This window comes from Dendrobates tinctorius, unplaced genomic scaffold (genome assembly GCF_039654945.1).
Source record: "Dendrobates tinctorius isolate UK_male_01 unplaced genomic scaffold, ASM3965494v1 ptg000018l, whole genome shotgun sequence".
In the NCBI taxonomy this organism is placed as follows: domain Eukaryota; kingdom Metazoa; phylum Chordata; class Amphibia; order Anura; family Dendrobatidae; genus Dendrobates; species Dendrobates tinctorius.
In genome coordinates this window covers 17,289,145-17,308,265 of record NW_027361686.1, presented here as the reverse complement: position 1 = coordinate 17,308,265, position 19,121 = coordinate 17,289,145, and the positions used below count along the sequence as shown (strand labels likewise).

The window sequence follows — 19,121 nt, the reverse complement described above, 5'->3', positions numbered from 1 at the left end:
TATTACCATGTGTACAAATCTATACAGTAGATATACAGACTGTATATATACACACATCATATGGAATATTACCATGTGTACAAATCTATACAGTAGATACAGACTGTATATACACACAAATCATATGGAATATTACCATGTGTACAAATCTATACAGTAGATATACAGACTGTATATACACACACATCATAGGGAATATTACCATGTGTACAAATCTATACAGTAGATATACAGACTGTATATACACACACATCATATGGAATATTACCATGTGTACAAATCTATACAGTAGATATACAGACTGTCTATATACACACATCATATGGAATATTACCATGTGTACAAATCTATACAGTAGATATACAGACTATATATACACACATCATATGGAATATTACCATGTGTACCAATCTATACAGTAGATATACAGACTGTATATACACACATCATATGGAATATTACCATGTGTACAAATCTATACAGTAGATATACAGACTGTATATACACACACATCATATGGAATATTACCATGTGTACAAATCTATACAGTAGATATACAGACTGTCTATATACACTCATCATATGGAATATCACCATGTGTACAAATCTATACAGTAGATATACAGACTATATATACACACACATCATAGGGAATATTACCATGTGTACAAATCTATACAGTAGATATACAGACTGTATATATACACACACATCATAGGGAATATTACCATGTGTACAAATCTATACAGTAGATATACAGACTGTATATACACACACATCATAGGGAATATTACCATGTGTACAAATCTATACAGTAGATATACAGACTGTATATACACACACATCATAGGGAATATTACCATGTGTACAAATCTATACAGTAGATATACAGACTGTATATACACACACATCATAGGGAATATTACCATGTGTACAAATCTATACAGTAGATATACAGACTGTATATACACACATCATATGGAATATTACCATGTGTACAAATCTATACAGTAGATATACAGACTGTATGTATACACACATCATATGGAATATTACCATGTGTACCAATCTATACAGTAGATATACAGACTGTCTATATACACACATCATATGGAATATTACCATGTGTACCAATCTATACAGTAGATATACAGACTGTCTATATACACACACATCATATGGAATATTACCATGTGTACCAATCTATACAGTAGATACAGACTGTATATACACACACATCATATGGAATATTACCATGTGTACAAATCTATACAGTAGATATACAGACTGTATATACACACACATCATAGGGAATATTACCATGTGTACAAATCTATACAGTAGATATACAGACTGTATATACACACATCATATGGAATATTACCATGTGTACAAATCTATACAGTAGATATACAGACTGTATATATACACATCATATGGAATATTACCATGTGTACAAATCTATACAGTAGATATACAGACTGTATATACACACATCATATGGAATATTACCATGTGTACAAATCTATACAGTAGATATACAGACTGTATATACACACATCATATGGAATATTACCATGTGTACAAATCTATACAGTAGATATACAGACTGTATATATACACACATCATATGGAATATTACCATGTGTACAAATCTATACAGTAGATATACAGACTGTATATAGACACACACATCATATGGAATATTACCATGTGTACCAATCTATACAGTAGATACAGACTGTATATACACACACATCATATGGAATATTACCATGTGTACAAATCTATACAGTAGATATACAGACTGTCTATATACACACACATCATATGGAATATTACCATGTGTACCAATCTATACAGTAGATACAGACTGTATATACACACACATCATATGGATTACCATGTGTACAAATCTATACAGTAGATATACAGACTGTATACACACACATCATATGGAATATTACATGTGTACAAATCTATACAGTAGATACAGACTGTATATACACACACATCATATGGAATATTACCATGTGTACCAATCTATACAGTAGATATACAGACTGTATATACACACATCATATGGAATATTACCATGTGTACAAATCTATACAGTAGATATACAGACTGTATATACACACACATCATATGGAATATTACCATGTGTACAAATCTATACAGTAGATATACAGACTGTATATATACACACATCATATGGAATATTACCATGTGTACAAATCTATACAGTAGATATACAGACTATATATACACACATCATATGGAATATTACCATGTGTACAAATCTATACAGTAGATATACAGACTATATATACACACATCATATGGAATATTACCATGTGTACAAATCTATACAGTAGATATACAGACTATATATACACACACATCATATGGAATATTACCATGTGTACAAATCTATACAGTAGATATACAGACTATATATACACACATCATATGGAATATTACCATGTGTACAAATCTATACAGTAGATATACAGACTGTCTATATACACACATCATATGGAATATTACCATGTGTACCAATCTATACAGTAGATACAGACTGTATATACACACACATCATATGGAATATTACCATGTGTACAAATCTATACAGTAGATATACAGACTATATATACAGACTATATATACACACATCATATGGAATATTACCATGTGTACAAATCTATACAGTAGATATACAGACTGTATATATACACACACATCATATGGAATATTACCATGTGTACAAATCTATACAGTAGATACAGACTGTATATATACACACATCATATGGAATATTACCATGTGTACAAATCTATACAGTAGATACAGACTGTATATATACACACATCATATGGAATATTACCATGTGTACAAATCTATACAGTAGATATACAGACTGTATATACACACATCATATGGAATATTACCGTGTACAAATCTATACAGTAGATATACAGACTGTATATACAGACATCATATGGAATATTACCATGTGTACAAATCTATACAGTAGATATACAGACTGTATATATACACATCATATGGAATATTACCATGTGTACAAATCTATACAGTAGATGCACAGACTGTATATACACACATAATATGGAATATTACCATGTGTACAAATCTATACAGTAGATATACAGACTGTATATACACACATCATATGGAATATTACCATGTGTACAAATCTATACAGTAGATATACAGACTGTATATACACACATCATATGGAATATTACCATGTGTACAAATCTATACAGTAGATACAGACTGTATATATACACACATCATATGGAATATTACCATGTGTACAAATCTATACAGTAGATACAGACTGTATATACACACACATCATATGGAATATTACCATGTGTACAAATCTATACAGTAGATACAGACTGTATATATACACACATCATATGGAATATTACCATGTGTACAAATCTATACAGTAGATGCACAGACTGTATATACACACATCATATGGAATATTACCATGTGTACAAATCTATACAGTAGATATACAGACTATATATACACACATCATATGGAATATTACCATGTGTACAAATCTATACAGTAGATATACAGACTGTATATATACACACATCATATGGAATATTACCATGTGTACAAATCTATACAGTAGATATACAGACTGTATATAGACACACATCATATGGAATATTACCATGTGTACAAATCTATACAGTAGATATACAGACTGTATATATACACACATCATATGGAATATTACCATGTGTACAAATCTATACAGTAGATACAGACTGTATATATACACACATCATATGGAATATTACCATGTGTACAAATCTATACAGTAGATACAGACTGTATATATACACACATCATATGGAATATTACCATGTGTACAAATCTATACAGTAGATATACAGACTGTATATACACACATCATATGGAATATTACCATGTGTACAAATCTATACAGTAGATATACAGACTGTATATACACACATCATATGGAATATTACCATGTGTACAAATCTATACAGTAGATATACAGACTGTATATATACACACACATCATAGGGAATATTACCATGTGTACAAATCTATACAGTAGATACAGACTGTATACATACACACATCATAGGGAATATTACATGTGTACAAATCTATACAGTAGATATACAGACTGTATATATACACACATCATATGGAATATTACCATGTGTACAAATCTATACAGTAGATATACAGACTGTATCTATACACACATCATATGGAATATTACCATGTGTACAAATCTATACAGTAGATATACAGACTATATATACACACATCCTGGGAATATTACATGTGTACAAATCTATACAGTAGATACAGACTATATATACACACATCATATGGAATATTACCATGTGTACAAATCTATACAGTAGATACAGACTGTATATATACACACATCATATGGAATATTACCATGTGTACAAATCTATACAGTAGATATACAGACTGTATATACACACATCATATGGAATATTACCATGTGTACAAATCTATACAGTAGATATACAGACTGTATATACACACATCATATGGAATATTACCATGTGTACAAATCTATACAGTAGATATACAGACTGTATATATACACACACATCATAGGGAATATTACCATGTGTACAAATCTATACAGTAGATACAGACTGTATACATACACACATCATAGGGAATATTACATGTGTACAAATCTATACAGTAGATATACAGACTGTATATATACACACATCATATGGAATATTACCATGTGTACAAATCTATACAGTAGATATACAGACTGTATCTATACACACATCATATGGAATATTACCATGTGTACAAATCTATACAGTAGATATACAGACTATATATACACACATCCTGGGAATATTACATGTGTACAAATCTATACAGTAGATACAGACTATATATACACACACACACATCATATGGAATATTACCATGTGTACAAATCTATACAGTAGATATACAGACTATATATACACACACACACATCATATGGAATATTACCATGTGTACAAATCTATACAGTAGATATACAGACTATATATACACACATCATATGGAATATTACCATGTGTACAAATCTATACAGTAGATATACAGACTGTATATATACACACACATCATATGGAATAATACCATGTGTACAAATCTATACAGTAGATACAGACTGTATATATACACACACATCATATGGAATATTACCATGTGTACAAATCTATACAGTAGATATACAGACTGTATATACACACACATCATATGGAATATTACCATGTGTACAAATCTATACAGTAGATATACAGACTGTATATACACACACATCATATGGAATATTACCATGTGTACAAATCTATACAGTAGATATACAGACTGTATATATACACACATCATATGGAATATTACCATGTGTACAAATCTATACCGTAGATATACAGACTGTATATATACACACATCATACGGAATATTACCATGTGTACAAATCTATACAGTAGATATACAGACTATATATACACACACATCATATGGAATATTACCATGTGTACAAATCTATACCGTAGATATACAGACTGTATATATACACACATCATATGGAATATTACCATGTGTACAAATCTATACAGTAGATATACAGACTGTATATATACACACATCATATGGAATATTACCATGTGTACAAATCTATACAGTAGATATACAGACTGTATATATACACACATCATATGGAATATTACCATGTGTACAAATCTATACAGTAGATATACAGACTATATATACACACACATCATATGGAATATTACCATGTGTACAAATCTATACAGTAGATACAGACTGTATATATACACACATCATATGGAATATTACCATGTGTACAAATCTATACAGTAGATATACAGACTGTATATAGACACACACATCATATGGAATATTACCATGTGTACCAATCTATACAGTAGATACAGACTGTATATACACACACATCATATGGAATATTACCATGTGTACCAATCTATACAGCAGATATACAGACTGTATATACACACACACACATCATATGGAATATTACCATGAGTACAAATCTATACAGTAGATATACAGACTGTATATACACACACATCATATGGAATATTACCATGTGTACAAATCTATACAGTAGATACAGACTGTATATATACACACATCATATGGAATATTACCATGTGTACAAATCTATACAGTAGATATACAGACTGTATATAGACACACACATCATATGGAATATTACCATGTGTACCAATCTATACAGTAGATACAGACTGTATATACACACACATCATATGGAATATTACCATGTGTACAAATCTATACAGTAGATATACAGACTGTATACACACACATATGGAATATTACATGTGTACAAATCTATACAGTAGATACAGACTGTATATATACACACATCATATGGAATATTACCATGTGTACCAATCTATACAGTAGATATACAGACTGTATATACACACATCATATGGAATATTACCATGTGTACAAATCTATACAGTAGATATACAGACTGTATATACACACACATCATATGGAATATTACCATGTGTACAAATCTATACAGTAGATATACAGACTGTATATATACACACATCATATGGAATATTACCATGTGTACAAATCTATACAGTAGATATACAGACTATATATACACACATCATATGGAATATTACCATGTGTACAAATCTATACAGTAGATATACAGACTATATATACACACATCATATGGAATATTACCATGTGTACAAATCTATACAGTAGATATACAGACTATATATACACACACATCATAGGGAATATTACCATGTGTACAAATCTATACAGTAGATATACAGACTGTATATATACACACATCATATGGAATATTACCATGTGTACAAATCTATACAGTAGATATACAGACTGTATATATACACACATCATATGGAATATTACCATGTGTACAAATCTATACAGTAGATATACAGACTATATATACACACACATCATATGGAATATTACCATGTGTACAAATCTATACAGTAGATATACAGACTATATATACACACATCATATGGAATATTACCATGTGTACAAATCTATACAGTAGATATACAGACTGTCTATATACACACATCATATGGAATATTACCATGTGTACCAATCTATACAGTAGATACAGACTGTATATACACACACATCATATGGAATATTACCATGTGTACAAATCTATACAGTAGATATACAGACTATATATACAGACTATATATACACACATCATATGGAATATTACCATGTGTACAAATCTATACAGTAGATATACAGACTGTATATATACACACACATCATATGGAATATTACCATGTGTACAAATCTATACAGTAGATACAGACTGTATATATACACACATCATATGGAATATTACCATGTGTACAAATCTATACAGTAGATACAGACTGTATACATACACACATCATAGGGAATATTACATGTGTACAAATCTATACAGTAGATATACAGACTGTATATATACACACATCATATGGAATATTACCATGTGTACAAATCTATACAGTAGATATACAGACTGTATATACACACATCATATGGAATATTACCATGTGTACAAATCTATACAGTAGATATACAGACTGTATATACACACATCATATGGAATATTACCATGTGTACAAATCTATACAGTAGATACAGACTGTATATATACACACATCATATGGAATATTACCATGTGTACAAATCTATACAGTAGATACAGACTGTATATATACACACATCATATGGAATATTACCATGTGTACAAATCTATACAGTATATATACAGACTGTATCTATACACACATCATATGGAATATTACCATGTGTACAAATCTATACAGTAGATATACAGACTATATATACACACATCCTGGGAATATTACATGTGTACAAATCTATACAGTAGATATACAGACTATATATACACACACACACATCATATGGAATATTACCATGTGTACAAATCTATACAGTAGATATACAGACTATATATACACACACACACATCATATGGAATATTACCATGTGTACAAATCTATACAGTAGATATACAGACTATATATACACACATCATATGGAATATTACCATGTGTACAAATCTATACAGTAGATATACAGACTGTATATATACACACACACACATCATATGGAATAATACCATGTGTACAAATCTATACAGTAGATACAGACTGTATATATACACACACATCATATGGAATATTACCATGTATACAAATCTATACAGTAGATATACAGACTGTATATACACACACATCATATGGAATATTACCATGTGTACAAATCTATACAGTAGATATACAGACTGTATATACACACACATCATATGGAATATTACCATGTGTACAAATCTATACAGTAGATATACAGACTGTATATATACACACATCATATGGAATATTACCATGTGTACAAATCTATACCGTAGATATACAGACTGTATATATACACACATCATACGGAATATTACCATGTGTACAAATCTATACAGTAGATATACAGACTATATATACACACACACATCATATGGAATATTACCATGTGTACAAATCTATACCGTAGATATACAGACTGTATATATACACACATCATACGGAATATTACCATGTGTACAAATCTATACAGTAGATATACAGACTGTATATATACACACATCATATGGAATATTACCATGTGTACAAATCTATACAGTAGATATACAGACTATATATACACACATCATATGGAATATTACCATGTGTACAAATCTATACAGTAGATATACAGACTGTATATATACACACACATCATATGGAATATTACCATGAGTACAAATCTATACAGTAGATATACAGACTATATATACACACATCATATGGAATATTACCATGTGTACAAATCTATACAGTAGATATACAGACTGTATATATACACACATCATATGGAATATTACCATGTGTACAAATCTATACAGTAGATATACAGACTATATATACACACATCATATGGAATATTACCATGTGTACAAATCTATACAGTAGATACAGACTGTATATATACACACATCATATGGAATATTACCATGTGTACAAATCTATACAGCAGATATACAGACTGTATATACACACACACATCATATGGAATATTACCATGAGTACAAATCTATACAGTAGATACAGACTGTATATATACACACATCAAATGGAATATTACCATGTGTACAAATCTATACAGTAGATATACAGACTGTATATATACACACATCATATGGAATATTACCAAATGTACAAATATATTTGCATATACACATGTATTTATACACACACTCACATGAGATATTACTCCGCTTGCCATATGACAGCAAAAGCATATCTATTCTTTACCAGATTCCATGCCATATGTCCAAGTACCGTATATACAGGGCTGAGGAGACAGTCAGTTTCCATTTTGGTAGAGTTAGAGTCGGTATAAAATGTACAGACTCCAAAACATATAATAAATTGGGTACAGTAGTACAATGCAGGATGTGCTGTAAATGTCATAACAAATTTGTGAAAGTTACGAAATGTCCTATAAATGTCTGTTCTGTTCCTGATCTAAGGATCTGGGCTTTTAGTGGAGATGAATCTGTGGCTGCACTTTATGTACAGGCTTAGTAGTCACCAGTGCTGTGGAGTTATGGAATGTCCTATAAATGTCTGTCCTGTTCCTGATCTAAGGATCTGGGCTTTTAGTGGAGATGAATCTGTGCTGCACTTTATGTACAGGCTCAGTAGTGACCAGTGCTGTGGTGTTATGAAATGTCCTATAAATGTCTGTCCTGTTCCTGATCTAAGGATCTGGGCTTTTAGTAGAGATGAATCTGTGCTGCACTTTATGTACAGGCTCAGTAGTGACCAGTGCTGTGGGGTCGGAGTTGGAAGTCATACATACACACACCCCTATAAATTTCTGTAATCCGATTTGTGTGTTATGCATATGCACTAAAGAGTCTAAGTTGGTAAAATGAAGTGAGAAAAATACAAGCATTAATTAAATTTATGGGATAAAATAAATAAAAATTGGAACATACTTATGTATTCACCCCTTTTGCTATGAAGCCCCTAAATATTTTTGGTACAAGCAATTACCTTCATAAGTAACATGCTTAGTGACCGGAAGTCCTCCTGTGTGCAATGTAAGTGTCACCTGTCTGTCAGTATATACATTTTATCTTTTCTGAAAGGCCACAGAGGCTGCAACACCATTAAGCAAGAGGCACCTAACACCACCATGAAGACTAAGGAGATCTCCAAACAAGTGAGCGACAAAGTTGTTGTGAAGTACAAGTCAGGGTGGGGTTAGAAAAAAAAATATCCCAATCTCGGATTATCCCCCGAAGCACCATCAAATCCATTATCATCAACTGGAAAGAACATGGTACAACAACAAACCTGCCCAGAGAGGGCCGTCCACCAAAACTCTCATCCCCGGCAAGGAGGGCATTATTTAGAGAGGCAGCACAGAGGCTACAGGTAACCCTGAAGGAGCTGCAGAATTTCCAAGCAGAGACTCATCCAAAGCGACTTGCAGCTGTAAAAGTGGCAAAAGGAGGCGCTACAAAGTAATGACTTTAGGAGGGTACATTTTCAGTTATTTTGTCCTATTTGTTGATTGTTTCACGATAAAAAGAAAACAAAATGTTCACAGTTATAGGCATGTTTTTTACATGAACTGATACAAAACCTCAAAAAACAAACAAAAAATACCAGTTAAATTCCAAGTTGTGTCATAGCAAAACATGAAAAAAAGCCAAGGGGGTGAATACTTTTGTAAGTCACTGTACATATACATACAAAGGTATATGACCCTGCTCGCTGTATGACCGTAGAAGCATATCTATTCTTTACCACAAGTATATATACACACCTTAATTTGCTCAGGTGAGAAGACTGGATATTCTAAACTATTATCAGTTTCTGCTCTTTGTTAATAAAGGGTATTCAGCTGCAATAATGAAATCACGTTTAAAGTGACATCACTTGTTTATGCCTGTGGCAGAGTGAAACGTGAGCACTCACCTCTGTAAAGGAGGGCTGCATCTTCCGCTGAACACTGGATGATAATCTGTTACGTCTCCATCTAGACCCCGCGCTCTTCCTAGTTTTCCGTGTGCACTTGTCCTTTACTCCACAGTTCATAAAGGAGACGGCAGCTGGATAGCACACTGCAAACTTCCACCAGAACTTTAATTTCAGTAGTTGAAGGCTATGAATAAATGTTAACTCCTCGTGGCGATTGCAAGGTTTCAATGTCTGAAAGAGAGAAAAGACTATTGTTAATAAATGTGGTGATGCTGAGTGACAATGTGTAATCTAAGAATCACTGCAGGCCCCATAGCAAGATCATTCATAGAAGGCCCATACTAGTCAGAAAATCACACTGAAAGGGCAAAACCGACTGCGGTGGTCACAATGTGTGAAGGCGCCTGAGAAGACTGGTTCATGTGTACATGGACCAGCGAACACAGCAGGGGTAACCCGTATTGGTGGCAGGGCATTAACCGGTGTGCTGCTGACAATATGATCCCACTGATTGGTCTGAAGTGGTCACTTACTAAAATGTCATTACTGAGTGGGGCCAGACCAGTCAGCACCATCAGTGTTATCTTATCTAGTCACTTTGAACTTTGTCTTGTTACTACATACCAGGAAAAAAAAGCCTTTCCTAATAATGGCATTTCCTGTGCACAGAAAGCAAAGACGTGTTATTATTCTTCCAGCGAGGACTTCTGTATAGAAAATATGTTCTATGAGAACAAACCCTTACTGTGCATTAAAGAGGCCGAGAATTGGTGAATGAATGGTCCAAAAGTGTTGGCCAGTGTGAACACATCTGTCAGGTCTACATGGGTTGCTGTGCTGCCTGAAATCCACTATCGGCAGCACATCGACCCATGTAGACAGGACACGCGACAGTATTAACGATCTGCTCCCATCGGGGGTTCTTCAGGACCATAAACGAACACCCAACAACATGTCCGTAGTGAATCAGTGCTTGTTACATGGCCGAGGTCAGCTCATCTAAATGCTGCAGATTTCTGCGATTCATCAATGCTTTTAGGTCAGAAAACTAATGTAACACACTTTGTAAAGTCACAGTTCTTGCACAACACAGAGATACTCAGAAGTTTTACTATTTCAGGAACTTTTATATCAAGTTGATTCACCTCAGCCAAAATAGAAGCTGTGGAGGAGCAAATGCGGAAAGGGGCACAGCTACGCCTGCCCGTCAATTCACCAAAAGTAAGCTTTCTGGCACAGCAAAGACGTTTCATTAAGTGGCTTAATCCAGCCAGCTCTTTATTAAGAATGGCATATGCAACACCAGGCTTAACGAATCGCCATAAGGTCCACTTCATTATTGCATTTACTCCCCTTTTTGTCCAGTTCTTATTGTTTTTCATTTTTAAGTCTATTTTATAGGTGTTGGCCCGCTTTTGTTTTTTTATGATCACTATTGCGGGTGGGCTTTAGAATCTCCAAATCTTTTTAGATGATTTTTTAATTGCAACTTCTTAAAATTAGCAAATTATTAAAAACACAAAGGTACTCTAAATCCCTCCTGATTTACTGTATCTTTTGTGCAAACAGTTGCAAAAAAAAGGTTAAAAGACAAATTAAGAGCAATTCTAATTTCATGCAAAATTCATGAACCACATGTGGCATTTTGTAGAATTTGGTGATAAACCCCCCCACACCCCAAAGTAAAAAAAAAAAAGAAAGAAACCCCATCAAATAAAGACGGGAAAAAAACAAGCGATGAATGTAAAACAGCTGATGCTGTATGAGGCAACACAAGAGTGGATCTTAATACATCCAGTGCTTTGACATGATTGAGCTCTGTCCAATTTCCGTAAGGGCCGATCAGAGCAGCTCTATGTATCAGAGCGAGAGCACAGACGCAGTCTCCTAGATCAGTTATCAATGCTTGCTGCACTTTTCAGATCATTTCTGCACACCCTGGACCTCTTTCCATCCTCTCAGGCAATTATCATTAGTAAATGCCAAAAAAAAAAAAGTCTATTCACATGCAGCAAGCCTGAAACATTTCGGCAACTAACCTCATTCATCATCTTGTTGAAATTCATGTACATGCGCCCCAGGAGCAGCCCCTTTCAGATGTAAGTAGATTGTTTAAGTCTCAGAAATGTGTCAAATGATTCTGCTGCACATAAACATCCCTAAAGGGAAAGCACATTGAAACTACTAACATGTTTGTGCCACCCGAACCACGGACAGCATGAAATCTAGACAGGAGTCCCGACAAGGTGCCGCCGGAGCGCCCTTCAGCTTCGCTCTACGAACTGGCATGAGTGGCAGGCAGATGACATACCATGTGGCGGTCCCCGGATCTCCAGCTAGGACTAGATTTTCTTCATTATTAGTAGCATCTTCTAGGGGTCCATAAATCGTAAAATTTAAGTTTTAAACATTCTTTTTGTCCGTGCATGGACCCCAAACATGTACTTCTTCAGGAAGTCCGTGTGATGGTATGTACACACATTTAGGAATTGGCAGCGCTATTGAATGCAGGTGAATCCGCATGAGTTTACTGAACCGTGCAGATTCACCGTGTGCAATGCACTGTACGGGTGAAATTTATCTTGCAGAGACTCGCATCTACGCAAGATAAATAGACATGTTGCGGTCTGGAAAGAAGCGCCGCATGTCCATCTCTGCGGGTGAGCCACGGGCGTCTGTGGATGCATAGTGGGCATGGGATTTCTTGAGATCCCATCCACTGCTGTAACATCTGGATGCTGCACAAGTAAACAGCGTCTAAACCACAGCGTTTACTGATCCTGGTCACCGACCCTTACCGTTTGGGTTCAGCAGCCCAAACATCGGGGTGTTTCCCACTCTGTCATCTTTATGACAGCGCAAGAAACACCAGCTCTGATCGGTGATGTTTAGTTACCATCGGAAAAAGAGCTGAAGATCCCCCCCATGTTGCGATACAGATGACAGCGTGGGAGTTGGCAGCTCTATCCGAAAAAAAAAAAAAAAGACTGCCAGTCACAGGCGTCAGCTGATCAAAGTACTACTCACATCATCCTACACCTGGTATCGCAGCGAGGGCAGGTGTACGATGATGGGAGTGTATTCACCAGGTGGTGCCTGTGCAATAAATAAAATACAAAATTAAGTGGCCTCTGTTCTATTCTTTGTGCCCAGAGCAGGCAAAACTGACAGATGCGGGCTGCAACCATCAGCTGTCAGCTTTATCATGACTGGTTATCAAGAGCAGAGGGCTCCCACTCTTTTTTTTTAAATTATTTAAATTAAATAAAAAAAAAACAGTGGGGTCTCCCCCATTCTAGTGCTTTGCCCGCCTCTTCCCACTTGCTCTGGTGCGGTGGCAAGTTGGGTAATGGTATTCCTCAAGTGAAAAAAGGTCCAGCTCCAGGAATGAAATTCAATGCTTTTATTAATAAACTTTTTTTTTTTTTTTAAAAAAAAGAATATACATGGCTGCTGTGATCATATAATCGGTATATCCCTTAGAAGGGATTACCGCATAGGGATAATTCAGAGGAGCGCTGTACGCATTTCGAGCATGAACTGCTCTAAGACTCAGACTTTTTTTAGACTAGTGGGGGAACGGGAGTGCAATATCCAGGGCCCCTTACCAGTCTTAGAATACCATCCCACAGGTGTCTGCTTGGCTTGATGTCAAAAATGGGGGGTTCCCAACGCAGTTTTTTAAAATTACTTAATTTAGAAAAAAAAAAAAAAACAGTGCGGGACCCCTCTATTCTTGATTACCAGGCATGATAAAGCTGACAGCTCAGGGTTGAAGCCCCCAGCTGTCAGTTTGCCTGCACTGGTTACCAAAAATAGAAGACACCTTGCACAGGCGCTGCCCGGGGAATACTCCCATGATTGTACACCTACTCTCGATGTTATCAGCGAGACCAGATGCAAGATGATGATAGTAGTAAAGATCAGTTGACGCCTGTGACCGGCGGTAACTTTTTTTTTATCGCCAGTCAGAGCTGCTAACACGCTGTCATCTGCTGCCAATCAGAGATGGTGTTTCTCGCGCTGTCACATAGATGACAGAGTGGAAACACCTCCATTTATTTGAAAGGGTTCCGTGTTCAAGTACTGTTCTGGAAACAGAACCAAACTTTTCAAAACTGTTCGGCTGAACCTGAACATCTCATGTTTAGTGACGAGACAAATATAGTGAAAGCACAGCGGCTCTGCAGCGGTGATGTTTGCAGCCTGAGTCCAATTTCACCCAAGACAATATCTGCTAGTTGTCTAGGTCCTCCCTGTGGGTTTCCTCCCACACTCCGAAGACGTACTGGGAATATAATTGTGAGCCCCAATGGGGACTATAATGACAATGTGTATAAAGAGCGAAGGAATATGTTGGAATCTATACAAAATTAGCATAATAAATAATCCATTATTCTGCCAGATGTAATATTTAAGGGTAAACAAAATACGTATTGATATCCAATCCGACTAGTGGCAGATCCCCAATTTATGGTCTTTTGTCACTTACTAGACTCCATGTAATCATGTGCCCATACTATGGAATCCCAGATATTCACCCTATGCACAAGGAGGACCGTAAAAGCCAGCTACTCATGAATATAGGGAGGCAGTCCTTGGCCAGTGCTGGGCCTATTACAGGGTGATTTTCTGGAAAGTACTGCAAGAAAACCTGTAAGTAACACACCACTATAATCAGGATAGAAATCTCAGAAAGATCCGCACAAAAGAGTCACAGTCCCTTAAAAAGAAAAAACAAACAAACCTTTGTGATTGTTTTCATGCATCCTGAGTTATAGTCTCACACATATACACAAATGCTTTTTTAAATATCCAAAATGTTACTTTATCTTTTGGTACCCATAGGGGAACTGGCGTTCTTTGTTCACTTATACTACATTCAGCAATACTAGAATATTACGGATAAGACATCCATATCAGATAGGTGAGGGCCTCACTAACACCTCTGTAACTTCTTTACATTGACTTGTAGGTGAGTTTGCACTTTCCTTCATGTTTTTTAGCCGTGCAAGGTATTGTAGGATTATTCCACTGAATTTAAAGGAAAACACTGAAAATTATTCAACAGCCTTAACAAAAAAAAAAAACATACAGCAAATTCAACAGTGAACTAGCCCCTAAGCAGGTGTAAACACAGAAGAGGCCCATCACAGCTGATGGGTAGATGTCCCAATAGACCGTTCCCCTACCATCTATTGGGGGGAAAGCTAGCAATTGAACAACCCTCTAAGGACTCTGTACCTCTTTTCTCCAAGTTTTTTTTTTAATTTTTTTCCTAAATTCAAAAAATATCCTACCATTTTGTTGCTGTAGAGTCTGTGCAACGTCTTCACACAGCTGGCAGTGAGTGCTGCAGCTTATGACTGTTCTGGGCTATCAATTTGCTTACTAAGATCCTGATACTTTTGATCATCTCAGACTATACCACTGTAAGGATACTAGAGGAAGAGGAAGTGGAGAAGTATAGTTGTGATCAAAACTTTGAGACTTATCGTTTAGGTTTTCACAAAATGTGCTGCTTCAGTTCTTACACTGGTAATTTACATCAACTCTAGATTGTCATAAAGAACGATCAGATTTGCCAAAAAATTGAAAAATTCATTCTTTGCCATGAAAATTGACAAAAACCCCATTGGCACCGAATTGCAGCCTGGTGTGAAAAAGGCTTCAAGACGCCCCAAAAAGTCCAGAAAGTGCCAGGACTGTCTCCTAAAGGTTTCACTTATCGGATCAGTTCAACACCCGTGCAGGAACAGAAAGCAGGTGTTAGTGCATCCACACGCACAGTGAGGAGAAGGCTTTTGGAGGCTGTCCTCAGGGAAGAGCGCAAAAAAAAAAGTCACTTATCACCAAGAACTCGTGATGAGCGAGTATACTCGTTGCTCGGGTGTCCTCCGAGTATTTTGTCGTGCTCGGAGATTTAGGTTTCGTTATCTTATCTACATGATTTGCGACTTGTAGACAGGCTGAATACATATGGGAATTCCCTAACAAACAGGCATTCCACACATGTATTAAAGCTGTCTAGAAGTCGCAAATCATGCAGATGAGACGACGAAAACTAAATCTCCGAGCACGCCAAAATACTCGGAGGATACCCGAGCAACGAGTATACTCGCTCATCACAACGAAGAATCCTTCGAAGAATAAAGAAAATGATATGAACATCCCCCAAGAGAACTATCAACTATCCAGGAGCAATCTGGGAATTAACAATACTTTTCCAGCATATGATGGTGATAGAAAAGCGAACAAAACATTGGCATTTTGGGTCTATGGCCAGGAAACTCACCAGTTCTTCATCCCATTGAGACCGAAAGGGCAATCTCCAAAAATCAAGTGGACAAACAAAAGCACAGAATGATGAAAACCCTGCGTACTACTCCTAGTTTCAAAGCAAATTCTAAGGGTATGTTTCCACGGGCCGGATTACATCAGGTCTTGCTGCGTACAGCAGCAACGTCCAGATGTTACAGCATAGTGGAGGGGATTTTATGAAATGCATGCACGGCCGTATCCAGCGGCCCTGCGTATCCAGACATGTGGCGCGTCTTTATAGACTGCAGCATGTCTATTTAGCTTGCGTAGACACTCCGTCTACACAAGAAAAATAACCCAGTCTATGGATACGAAGTGGTGATACCGTATGTGTTCAATGAACACATGCGGTGTCACGGAACGTACAAAAGGGGGCGGCGCTTTGGGCAGAGCGGGGTTTCCGCAGCATCCAAAGCGCCGGCAATCCGGCCTTGGAAAGAAACCCTAAGAATGGCACTAACAATTAAAAGGAGAACGGCAACAGGCAGCACCGTTCCCTCCTTGTCAATGACCTATACATCGTACAACTCTATAGAGGTCCGTTTATACTAAAAGAATATGGTAAAGTGGGCATTTCTAGAAACGATAGTTCATGGCAATGTTGAAGTGTAAACTGGCTGCTACTCACCCAACAAACAAGCACAAAAGATCATCATTGTCAGCAGCACATGATCCTGTGTAAACAGGACTCTGGCTGCCAACATAATAGCAGCCTATCCTCATTGTCCTAGATCATTCAGAGCGCACAGGTAAGAGCTGATCGGTGGTCCTTCCTTGCTGCCAGTCTGATCATGTAAATGGAAATTATGGAGAGTCTGCTAACCTAATTTTTTTTTTAACTCTTTCCTATCAAGACGTACTAACCCTATGAGCACCGTATCTTTAGCACTCTACCTTTCTGCCTTTTCATGCTGGATAATAGGATTACAAAACAAACAATGCAGCGATGATGTGCCAACACATGAAAGCGGATCTCATATCCAACAAGATATATAGGTACAACTATGAGCAATTTTCTTAAAGGGAATCTGTCATCAGATTCTTGCTACCCCATCTGAGGGAAAACTCATAACTGAAAAAGATTATAAGTACAGTGGAAAATATCAATATTAATTTTTATTATATAATGTTAAAAACAAACAAATCATGAAGAAACTACTAATACCAAATCAGAGGCTGCAATACCATATAACAGTCTGGGGCTACCTCAGTCATTACATATTTTGCTCTAAATAAAATCCTATTAGGTGTCCATTTAATTCGACTGCAAAAGGGTGCTTTTAGATATAAAGTGCTGCTGCTTAACGTGCATTAAGATACAGTACAATTATAATTACAGGCCTTGCATAGGAAGACAAGATATGATGCTGGTGCTCCTGCAGCCCCAACGAACGTTTCGTGTAGGTCACTTCCACCAGAGGCGATGGGAAGCATCATGTCGAAGCAGAGACTGATTCCAGAGAGGTGTCACTTACTGGGCCTGCTTGGTTTAGTTTTGATCTTATCAGTTTTATATGCATCAGATCTAGCAGTTCTCTGAATGCTGAGCTTTGTATAACCCCACTTATTGCCAGCTGTGTACTCTGTGT

General features: G+C 36.1%; 1 protein-coding gene across 8 annotated transcripts in view; it reads right to left on the bottom strand.

Annotated features, from left to right (window-relative positions):
* LOC141082564 (epsin-1-like) overlaps positions 1-19,121 on the bottom strand; it is a 141,678-nt gene that overhangs the window by 98,189 nt on the left and 24,368 nt on the right. For all 8 annotated transcript variants that reach the window (XM_073566512.1, XM_073566515.1, XM_073566518.1 and 5 more), the window contains exon 2: positions 11,209-11,442. The gene's annotated coding sequence lies outside the window, so the exon portion shown is untranslated. The remainder of the gene's footprint in view (positions 1-11,208; positions 11,443-19,121) is intronic.